Below are 12,026 nucleotides of genomic sequence, written 5' to 3'. Positions count from 1 at the left end.
TTAAATACTTCCTTGCTGTGTGACCTGGGCAAATCATTTAACCCCCTAATGCCTAGCTTTTATTCCCCTTCTGCTTTAAAACCAGTACAAAGTATTGATTCTAAGACAGAAGGAAAGGTATATATAAATCAACATAGATTTACACATAATTAACATATTATACATAAAATAATATATAATATAATTTTCTCGATGTAATATACATAAAACAGTATCTTGCTTGTTTCTATTTATCAGTTCTTTCTCTGGGGATGGACATACACAAGACATTATTGAAATAATATTTTTGTTGCTATAGATAATGTTTTCTTGGTTCTGCTCATTTTACTCTTTATAATATATAGATCTTTCCATTTTTCTTTCTTTTTTATAAATCCTTATCTTCTATCTTAGAATTGATACTACTGGGGCAGCTGGGTAGCTCAGTGGATTGAGAGCCAGGCCTAGAGACGGGAGGTCCTAGGTTCAAATCTGGCCTCGGACACTTCCCAGCTGTGTGACTCTGGGCAAGTCATTTGACCCCCATTGCCTACCCCTACCACTCTTCCACCAAGGAGCCAATACACAGAAGTTAAGGGTTTAACAAAAAAAAAAAAAAAAAAAAAAAAAAAAAGAATTGATACTACCAAGTATCAGTTCCAAGGAAGAAGAGAGGTAAGGGCCAGGCAATTAGAGTTAAGTGATTTGCCCAAGGTCACACAGCTAGAAATCCATGTTTTAAAAAAAAATTAACCTGCTCAACATATTTTATGATGCATTAGTATTCTGGCACAATCATATACCACAACTTGATTAGCCATTTCCCAACTTATGGACATCCCCTCAGTTTCCAGTTTTTGCCACCATAAAGAGAGCCGCTAGAAATATTTTAGAATATATATTGTTTTCCATTTTCCCAAATCACCTTAGGAAACAAAACTAATGGTGGTACTATTGGGTTAAAAAGTATTCACAGATTTATAACTCTTTGGAAATAATTCCAGATTGCTCTCCAAAATGGTTGGACCAGTTCACAGTTTCACCCACAGTGTCCCCATTTTCCCACATCCCCTCCAACGTTCATCATTTTGTCCTTTTTGGTGTTGTATCTCCTTTACTTAATACAGTGCCTGGCACATAGGAGCACTTAAAATGCCTACTTACTTATTGACTGACTGACTTAATGCCCATTTTGCTGGTTGGATTGCTCTCCTGTAGACAGGCTTCAAGAAAACCCAAAGGGAGTCACAAAGAATCAGACACAACTGAAACAACCCCACAACAAAAGAGATTCTCATTTATCAATGACCTTCCTATTGTGGTACCCAAAATTAAAAAAACATATCCTGCCTGCCCTCCAACTAGAAATCAGAATAAAGTTAATTGGGGAAGAGGTTTGATTTAGTTCTAAACAGTAGCAACACAGACTATAATAGGCCCCTAGGCGCTAACAGGATGATTAAACACTGTACCAGCCTCAGATATAAAAAAAGGATGACTCACCCCTTTATCTCTTCCCTATCTTTTCCAGGGTGAAGAGAGTAGCATTTTATGAGTCCTTCAGAGCTATTGTTGAGATACCACCGTGTTTACAGAAGGCATTTCCTTTCAGAGCTATAATTTGATTCCTGTCATCAACACAAAGTTTACTGAAAATGAAGATGCAGGAAACAAAGTAGTGAAGAGCTCGATAGACTTGGGAGAAGAGGAGCAGGAACAGATATTGTGCTTTAGTTGAATTCAGGGTGTCGATAAAGTCTTAGTATAATTTTAAGCTACTAGAGCTTAGAACTGCAGTAGGACTTTAGAGACATATATATACAACACTAATTCTTCTTTTTTTAATCATATAAGTAAGCCCCAAGCAATGAAGAGCAATTATTTTCCAGTTCTCTGACTTACAGTCTACTAATATTTTTAGCAATAGGCAAAAATTCCAGCCAATAATTCAATTCAACAAATATTTATTATGTACCTACTATGTGTTGGGATGGACAGCCAGATGGCACAGTGCATAGAGTGCCAGGCCTGGAGTCAGGAAGACCTGAGTTCCAATCTGCATTCAGATACTTACTAGCCAGGTGACTCTGAGCAAGTCACTTAACCCAATTTGTCTCAGTTTCCTCATCTGGAAAATGAGCTGGAGGGGGTAATTAGGTAATTCAGTGGAGAGAGCACTAGGCTTGGAGAAGGGAGGTCCTAGATTCAAATCTGACCTCAGATACTTCCTATTTCTGTGACTGGGCAAGTCACTTAACCCCAATTGCCTACCCTTTGCAGCTCTTTTGTCTTGGAACTAGAACTTATTAATGATTCTAAGACAGAAGGTAAGGATTTTTTTAATGAGCTAAAGAAGGAAATGGTGAGCTACTCCTATACCTTTGCCAAGAAAATCCCAAATGGGATCACCAAGAGTTGGACATGACTCAAAATGACTGAACAACAAATGTGCTAGGTGCTACACAACAGGCTGATGAAGATAAAAATTAAACAGTTCCTGCCTTCAAGGAGTTTTACATTGTACTAGGGCTGAAGGGAAGGACAGATAATACAACATATACAAAAATAAGTAAATACAAATACATACAAAGTAGATATAAGATCATTAGAGCACAGAGAGTGAACCAGAAAGACCTCAAACAGGGGGTGGCCCTTGAGCTTACTTTAGAGAATGTGTTTAAAGAATACACAAAAGTATCAAGAATCACTTAAATTTCTGAAATCCCACAAAGCAAAAGACAGTTAGGTGGTGCAGTGAATAGAGTGCATGACCCAGAGTCAGGAAGACTCATCTTTCTGAATTCGAATCCAGCCTCAGACACTTACTCGCAGTATAACTCTGGGCAAGTCACTTCACCTTGTTTGCTTCACTTTTCTCATCTGTAAAATGAGCTGAAAAAGGAAATGGGAAATCACTCCAGGATCTCTGCCAAATGGGGTTTCAACAAGTCAGACACAATTGAAACAACTGAACAACATAAAGCAGAAGATCTAGTATCTTCATGAGGAAAGCCATCAGATCAATTCAAACCCTTCTGGTGATAGATTAGTGGGTGATGTCTTCACCTCCCTGTCATCTTATCTCTGACTTTAGTTTATTTCCTAAAAGAAATCAAACAGCAGGCCTATTAATCTGTCACACTGACTTATTGTAAGCTTCCACACTTGGGAGGAAATCTATGTGTGATGTATAATAACGTGATACATTTACCATCGGCAAAAATGAGCCCAGTAGCTCAATAGTGACAGCAAGAAGTAGCACTTAATGTACTGGTAAGATTTTTCACAAGCCAGTGGATTGTTTTTTTTAACTTATCTTCAACACCAAAACAGCTAGGTCCAATAAACAACTGATGATTTGAGACTGGAGAAGAAGAGAGAGAATACTACTTTTTAGAGATGTTATAGAGGGGCATGGGCATGAGTTGGATTAGACAATTTCTGAGAGCCCTTCCAAATCTGAGATTGGATTATATGGCTTTTGAGATCCCTTCCATGCCTGTTATTCTGAGATTCTATGATTCTATGGACTGAGTTGTGTAGAGCTGCTTGATTTTGGCTAGGGCTAAGAAACCCAAAGGAATTCCGGATTTTGTTACCTCTGCCAGAAAGTGTTCGGTTGGCAAAGAATCACTCATACCTTCCAGTGAAGGAAAGATTGCCTTAATAGACAGAGTCAGTGTGTTCTTCTCTCTGGTCTTACCCCACCCTCATCCCATTGTACTAGGCTTAAAGATAGGAATGTAGTTATAGTTGTCCAGCATGAGCTGGGGCTAGCATGTCACTGAAAGCTATACTGTTCTGCTCTGTAGGCTGAAATGTTATCTGCTAAAAGATCCATGTTCTTTCCATAGCTTTTCCTAAACTATACAACTGATTTGTCTTGGAATAAGTTGTGAAATCGTTGGTAATTTCTGAGAAGCAAATCAAAATGGCCTAAAAGTTACTAGCTGCTTTTTATTTGCAAGGTGACAGAATAATACAGTGGACCAAAAGCTGGACTTGGAGCCAGAAAGAATCAGGTTCATTTTCTGTCTCTGATGCTTACTTGCTATGTGACCCTGGGCAAGTCATTTAGCCCCCCCTAAGCTGCAGATTACCATCATAAAATATGAGATGGATGCATTACAATCTGCCTCAGGGGAGGTAGAATTTCTCCTCAAACAACATCCCTGACATATTGTCATGTATGGAAGGCAGTCCTGGAGACATCAAGATCCAAAGGAGGAAATGGTCACTGGGAGCAGCTAGATGGCTAGATAGAGAGCCAGGCTGGGAGTCTGGAAGTCCTGGGTTCAAATTGAACTTTAGACATTTCCTAGCCCTTACCACTCTTCTGCCTTGGAATACATAAATAGCAACACATAGTATTGATTCTGAAACATAAGGTAAGGGGAAGGAAGAAAGAAAGGAAAGAAAGAAGGAAAAGAAAAGGAAGGAAAGGAAAAGAAAAGAAAAGAAAAAAGGAAAGGAAAAAGGAAAGGAAAGGAAAGGAAAGGAAAGGAAAGGAAAGGAAAGGAAAGGAAAGGAAAGGAAAGGAAAGGAAAGGAAAGGAAAGGAAAGGAAAGGAGGTTCCTGCCCTCAGGAAGATTACAGTCTAGTAGGGTAACATGAAACCTAGAACTTTGTCAGTAATGATGAATTGTTTGGAGTTTTTGTCCTGCCTGGAATTTATAATAATGTTCTTCTACCTTCTGCTTAGGGACTCTATAAGCCTTCCATTCTTTGATTTGGGATCCTTCTTATACCCATCCCTAGGCCACCATGATACCAGATCTTCCTCTTGCTACAGGTGGTCATTTTTCCTAAGTGTCCACTGTGTGCAGAAAAGGAAGAAGGAGGGGCCAATCCTTGAAGTTGAGGAATCAATTGTTTAATTTGATCTAATGGTCAAGCTAGACTGTAGATGCCAAGGGCATGAGGGCTTTCATCATTGTATAGAATTTTGGCTATCAGATGGCTGAGGCTGATGAGATTATGCTATTCATGCTGCCGACCCATCTAATCATAGACTTCAGTGATGCTGCATGGAATTCATGGTAGCACTTTAACTGATCAGAACTTTTTTTTTTTAATTTTTTTAAACCCTTACCTTCCATCTTAGAATCAATACTGTGTATTGGCTCCAAGGCAGAAGAGTGGTAAGGGTTAGGCAATGGGGGTCAAGTGACTTGCCCAGGGTCACACAGGTAGGAAGTATCTAAGTCCAGATTTGAACCCAGGACCTCCTGTCTCTAGGCCTGACTCTCAATCCACTAAGCCACCCAACTGCCCTCTGATCAGAACTCTTAATGAAGAATCAGAGACATACAAGCCTCTGTCATTTTTTCCCATAAGATTGTAGCTGCAAGATGTAAAATGAAAACCATTTACTCCATTCTCTTCCCATTATACAAATGAGAAAACGGAGGCTGGGAAGGTTAAGTAACTTGCCCAAGCTCTGATAGTAGTAAGTGTAAAAGGCAGAATTCAAACCTAAATCTTCTGGTGTGAGAACCAGAATACTTTCCACTATACCATCCTGCCCTTTTCCTTCTTACTTTTATTATGGTTGGTCAGGTCTCATCACCTTGGCCCCTCCACTCCTGGCATGCTCCCTAGACAGAAGACACCATTCTGTTGAATGTCAGAAATACTTAGCAAGGCCTTAGAGAAAAACAAGTCTCCCCTCTGAGAGGAAAAACAGAGAGATGCCTGATTTGGCACGCTCCAAGGGCCCAGGTTTCTGTCTGAACTTTAAATCCAGTCCAGAGCTTCCCACAGGCTCCTAGCCATCATGAAAATCAGCACACCTCACAAATGTAAATATCCTTTCTGCAGACCAATGTATTAAATCACTGGGGCTTTAAGCTGAATATGGAGTTATTATGCAGTGTCTCTGGCACTTTCCCCTTCCTCTTACCGTCCTTTACTGATGTTCCTCCAAAAATCTTTTGAATCTGTTATGAAAGTTACAATCTCCAGAACCAGTCCAGGGAGCACATTCCTTTATCTATTTCAACAGACCTTCCAGGACACAGGGGGTGGGAATTGGGAGGGGGGAGGTGTTTTTTCCTGCTCTCCCCCGTCCTAGACATTTTTAACTTTTCCAAGCCCAACACTGGCCATTACTTGTCTGTCAGTTCTTTGCAAATGCCTGGGGTTTGTCCCAACACTGTATGTCTCGACTGGTGGGCTGTTTTGGAACCTTCCATAAAGCAAGCCTTGATTCATGCAGCTTTCACTGAAGAAATGTATGAAAAATGGGAGAAGGAGGAAAGAATAAGAGACTGACCCTAGAGTAGAAGTCATCCACTGGCCTCCTTGCTCTTTTTATACTCTCCACTAGCTTGACAACTTTTTTAGACAAGTTAGACACTTTCCAGGAGAGACTTGTTTTCTTTGAAATGGGCCCATTAAGACTTTAAATCTTAGGAACTGAATTATCTCTCCCAGAGATAACACTGGAGGAGGACTGAGTGGTACATTGCCTAAAGAATCTTTCCTTGGGATTTGATCCCAGTCTTGACATCTTCCCTTGGGTGACCCAACCCAGCATGAATCCACATTAGATCCATTTTCTCCTGGTTTCTCTTGACTCCTCTCATACTAGAGCAATTAGTCTCTGTTCTAGGGAGAATCTGGGTTAAGGTCAACAAGATAGGTTGGTGGGATTGAGTGAGGAGATTCCACTTCAAACCCCTGCTCTAGGAGCTTAGGGTTCTAGGCTTAGTATTACACACTAGCCAGCTTTGAGACTAGGGATAAGGGACTATCCTTCCCCAGAACTTTTTTTGTTATCTAAAAATGGAATTAAACCAGATGACTAGTTTTCTACCAGTTCTAACCAACAAAATTTTGAAAAGTAAGCTAGAGCAAATAAGCCTTTAGTCAAATGGCTATTAGTTGTACAGTACTGCTCTAGAAGTTTCATGGTCCTGTTTCTCACTTTTCATTGTTAATCTTATTGTTGTTCAGTCATTTTTCAACCATGTTTAATTCTTTATAAGCCCATTTGGGGTTTTCTTGGCAAAGATACTGGAGTAGTTTGCCATTCTCTCCCCCAGATCATTTTACAGATGAGGAAATTGGGCAAAGAGGACTAATGCTCAGGGCCACTTGGCTAATAAGTGTCTAAAGCTGGATTTGAACTCAGGAAGATGAATCTTCTTGACATCAGACCCAGTACTCTAGCCACTGTGCCATCTAGCTGTCCTGCATACAACAGGGAGTGGAATTATCTGTAACAGAAAACATGTATATACATAAAAAGTAACTCCTATTAGACAATCAAGAGTCATATCTCCCACAATGTGTGCAGCTCCCAAATCCCAGAGCTCTCCTTCAGGGGATTGCCTGCCCCCTTGGGAAAGAGTAAATAAAACTGTATCTCTCTTGGCACCTCCTGTAACTTGCAACCTGGGCAGCTGCTAACCTTGCCTTCCTCTAGTGTCAGCTCCGGCTCTAGCTAACCTGTCGGGTAGCCTCTCATCTACATCGTCTCTTCCAAGGGCCATTCCAAGCTTTGAAAAAAAATAAAAGGACCAAACTCACATTTCAGCCAGACAGATTGTATCCAGGCCCCTCTGGAGGAGTAGCTAGCAGTCCCGGAGTATGGTTTTGTGTTTAAAGCGGCTGGATACCCAGAAAGAATCTAAAGGCCATCGAGCCATTTCACATGTCAGAACCTATTCCAGGTCTTGAAATTGGGCCATGGAGGCCAGAGGCTTCTACCCAGAGAGCTACATTCCTGCGAAGGCAATGGCATCTTGTGCTAGGCAGGAAACAAATGGGAGATTGGGGAGCTTAGGGTTGTGGCTTTGTAAAGATGGCCCAGTAGGTGTAAGAGCCAAATGGCAGAGAGAAAGCTGTCCTCTCTAATTACCTGCCCAGAGACCTGAGCCTTTCTGGGGGATCACTTTTGCAGAGTCTCTGTAAAGGAAGTGAAGAAATTGCTTCTTTATTTCACATCATTTCTTTTTAAGGACTTTGGCTATTTTTAGAGGCCCCTCTGGCTTGCCAGCTGCCTTTGACTCTGCAAGAAAAGTTGAATGAAGACGACTTTTCCATCTGCATTGTTTTCTTTTTCCTGGTTCTGTTGCCGCTCTCATACTTCCGTGGCCATATAGTTGGTATTCCACACACAGGTCTGCTCACAGCTCTCCTTTTAGACAGTTGGCAAGGACGTGCCGGGCTTTACGGGAATGAAAGGGAGAGAGCAAAAGAACGCCAACCAAAGACAACATGAAATGACTGATTATTTTATTTTATTTTTCTGGGTGAAGGCCTAATTTCTTAATAATGAAATAACTTGGAGGGGAGATAAAATCTGTGTCCAAGAAACTGAGCTGAGAGATCTGTCCATCCCTTAGTGTCTGGGTCCCTTATGGAGAAAACAGATCCTGTTCCTAAGAGGAAACATATTTGAAATCTTACAGCAGTAGCTGGTCCAAGAGTACAGTTCTGGGGAGGACAGAACAAGTTTCATGTCTCAGCCACCCCAAATCAAATCGGCTCTCTACTATTTCAGCGGCTGTCACCACTTCAGGCCTTCTCCTCTGGGCTGACATTTTCCCAGAATGTTGGCACTTTTTTTTAAACTGAGGTTTCACTATCATTTCCATTATCCTTTTGGAACTGAATGAATTTGTTCAGTGTAGTGGAAAACACATCAAATTTGGAGCCAGAGGACTTGGGTTCAAATCTCAGTTCTGCCACTATTATTTAGGAGACTTTGGAGAAATCACTTAATAACTCTAGGGTTCGGTTTCCTCCTCCTCTGTAAAATGAGGGGCCATACTAAATGGCCTTTCAGATTCGCTCAAGTCCTAAATCTATGAGCCTATGAACTAAAACCTATTTATTCCTCAAAGAGCAAAGACTTGGGGCAGCCAGGTAGCACAGTGGATAGAAGGCCAGGCATGGAGTTGGAAGGTCCTGTGTTCAGACACTTCTTAGCTGTGTGACCCTGGGCAAGTCACTTAACCCCTACTGTCTAGCCCTCATTGCTCTTCTGTCTTAGAATTGATACTAAGTCAGAAGAAATGGGTTAAAAAAAATACAGAGCAAAGATTCCTGATGTAGACTCTAGTATGCCAACTTCTATCAGTCTCTTAGGCCACGGAAGAAAGGGGAAAAGTCAAGATGGTTTCTCTGTCTGCCATCACAATGTCTTCTTGGTCATGATTCAGTGGCACCCAAAAAATTGACTCAAAGGTTATCCTTCAAGGTTCAAGTCCTTCTTCTGACCTGGGGGAGAGGCATGAAAGTGTGAGCATTTGATTTGACGTTCATATAGAGTCCTGCTAGGGGATGTTGAAAAGGAAGTTGCTTCCCTGATGTTTTGCTGAAATCTATTCCAGGCCCCTACTGGCTTAGATAATTAAGAGGTGAATATACAAAAGAGTAGTTTAATGAATAAAAATCCATATTTATGAAAAATGTAAATTGTATATATTTGCATATGCAGGAAGGCAGGGTTATACCTATGCTAAGTAATGATTTTTCTTCCTTCCTTTCTTCCTTCTTTCCTTCCTTCCTTCCTTCTTCCCTTCCTCTCTCTCTCTCTCTCTCTCTCTCTCTCTCTCTCTCTCTTTCTTTCTGTCTTAGAATCAATATTAAATATTGGTTTCAAGGCAAAAGAGCAATTAAGGGCTAGGTAATTGGGGTTAGGTGACCAGATAAGGTAAGTGGGGTTAAGGATCACATAGCTAGGAAGTGTCTAAGGCCAAATTTGAACCTTAGTACTTCCCATCTCCAGACCTGGCTCTCTATCCCCCAAGCCACCTAACTGTCCCTAGATGACTGCTTTTCAAAAATTCACCATAGAATTCTTTTTTAAATTATGAACACCTCCAAAGACTTAAAGCATGCTTTGATTTATAAAATTCTGTCTATACACAAAGACATGGTACAATGAAAAGAGGACTAGATTTGGAGCCAGAGGTTTTATTATTGCTTAGTCATTTTTCAGTTGTGTCCAACTCTTTGTGACCCCATTTATGTTTCATTGGCAAAGATACTAGAGTGGTTTGTCATTTCCTTCTCCTGAACATTTTAGAGGAGGAAACTGAGGCAAATATTGTTAAGTGACTTACCGAGGGTATCATAGCTGAGGCCAGATCTGAACTAAGGAAGATGGGTCTTCCTGACTTTAGGCCAGTACTCTACTATACCATCTAGCTGCCCTTCTGAATTTTAAGCTCATACATTTTTCTCAGGAATGTGTTTTCAAGTCAGGCAATTATGACACGGTGGATAGAGAACTGGTCTTTGAGATAAGAGGACATGGGTTTAAGTCTTACTTATGACAGACTGGCTATGGGACATATAAGCTCTCAATCCTCTTAGACATCTAACATGTCTTTGTCACTGAGCATGATTCTGTCGTACCAGTCTACATTGGCAGAGGGGGTTCTCTCACTGGGAGTTCTCTATACCAATGAAATTGTAATCCTGATCCAAAAATATTAATAATAAAACCAGGTAGACCTATATCTAGTGCCTCGAGTCTGGTTTTGTCATGGGAAGCTTGTGCTTCACTGAATTTAAAGGTTTGAAAACCCCATCCTCTGAAAATGACATCTTTTTAGAGGTAGCTGGTAGTATAGTGGATAGAACACAGGAGTCTGGAAAATCTGAGTTCAAATTTGACATCAAATACTTACCAGCTGTGTACCTCTGGGCAAGTCTCTCTCTGTACTTAACTCAAAATAGAGATCATAATAGCACCTTCCTCCCAGGGTTGCAGTTAGGATCAAATGAAGTAATATTTTCAAGGTTCTTAGCACAGTACCTGGCACATAGTAGGTGTTTAATAAATGCTTGTTCTCTCCTCTCTTCTATCCAAGAAAGTAAGTGTGTAGGCCAGTTTTCTCTATTGCTTATAATTTTTTAAAAAAAAGGAATATAGGGGACAGCTAAGTGGTTCAATGGAGAGTGTCAGTCCTAAAGATAGGAGTCTGGGTTCAAATGTGACCTTAGACACTTCCTAGCTGTGTGACTCTGGGCAAGTCACTTAACTCCCATTTCCTAGCTCTTACCACTCTTCTGCTTTAGAACCAATACACAGTATCAATTCTAAGATGGAAGATAAAGGTTTAAAAATATTTATGCATATATTTTTTTAAAAAAGAAATACAGCATGAAGAATTGGCCAGAAGGGGAAAAAGTTGTTTAAATTCATTAATTATCTATATGAAAGTCCAAGTAGATGGGAGAAAATCTTTCTTCATTATTAGGGGTTGTCTTGAATTTGGTCTCATTTCCTTTGTTTTAAGAAGTAGTACTAATGACTTAAAAAAATCTAAAAACCTGAAATGATCAAAAGACAGAGGAGAGATAATGAATGGGGATGAGGGGAGTTTTAACTTAAGTAGGATTTTTTTAAATTGTAAATGAACATCATCAGGATGATCAGGCAGTATAGTGTATAGTGGATAGAGAGCTGACCTCAGCATTAGGAAGGCCTGGGTTCAAGTCCTGCCTCTGACACATACTGTCTATGTGACATCAGGGAAGCCATTGAAACTTTCATTGGCTGTCTAGAACTTTCTAAGATGGTAAGTTGTGGAAAAGGTACCCATCTACATTAGCAGAGGGAGTTTCCTCATCTAGGAGTTCTGTCTAACAATGATTCTTATCATACTTTAGTTAACTGATTCTCTCCCCTACTGGAGAAAGAAATGGCAAACCCTTCCGGTATCTTTGCCAAGAAAACCCACGGACAGCATTAAAATAATAAAAGATATGTAGCACCAGAAGATGTGCCCCTCAAGTTTGAAAGTGTCTAACAAGACTTCTGAGTGTCCCTTGGATAGCAAGGAAATCAAACTGGCCAATATTTAAAGAAATTAATTCAGACTATTGGCTGGAAGGTCAAATACCGAAGATAAAGCTTAACTACTTTGGCCACATGCAGAGAAGTCAGGATTCGTTAGAAAAGACCTTGATGTTGGGAAAGATTGAAGGCAAAAGGAGAAGGGGACAGAAGAGGTTGAGATGAATAAATAGTGCCATGAAGTAACAAGCTTGATCTTGGACTGACTGTGGGAGAGAACAGAGGATAG

This window comes from Gracilinanus agilis, chromosome 2 (genome assembly GCF_016433145.1).
Source record: "Gracilinanus agilis isolate LMUSP501 chromosome 2, AgileGrace, whole genome shotgun sequence".
Taxonomy (NCBI): domain Eukaryota; kingdom Metazoa; phylum Chordata; class Mammalia; order Didelphimorphia; family Didelphidae; genus Gracilinanus; species Gracilinanus agilis.
This window is presented reverse-complemented; position numbering follows the sequence as displayed.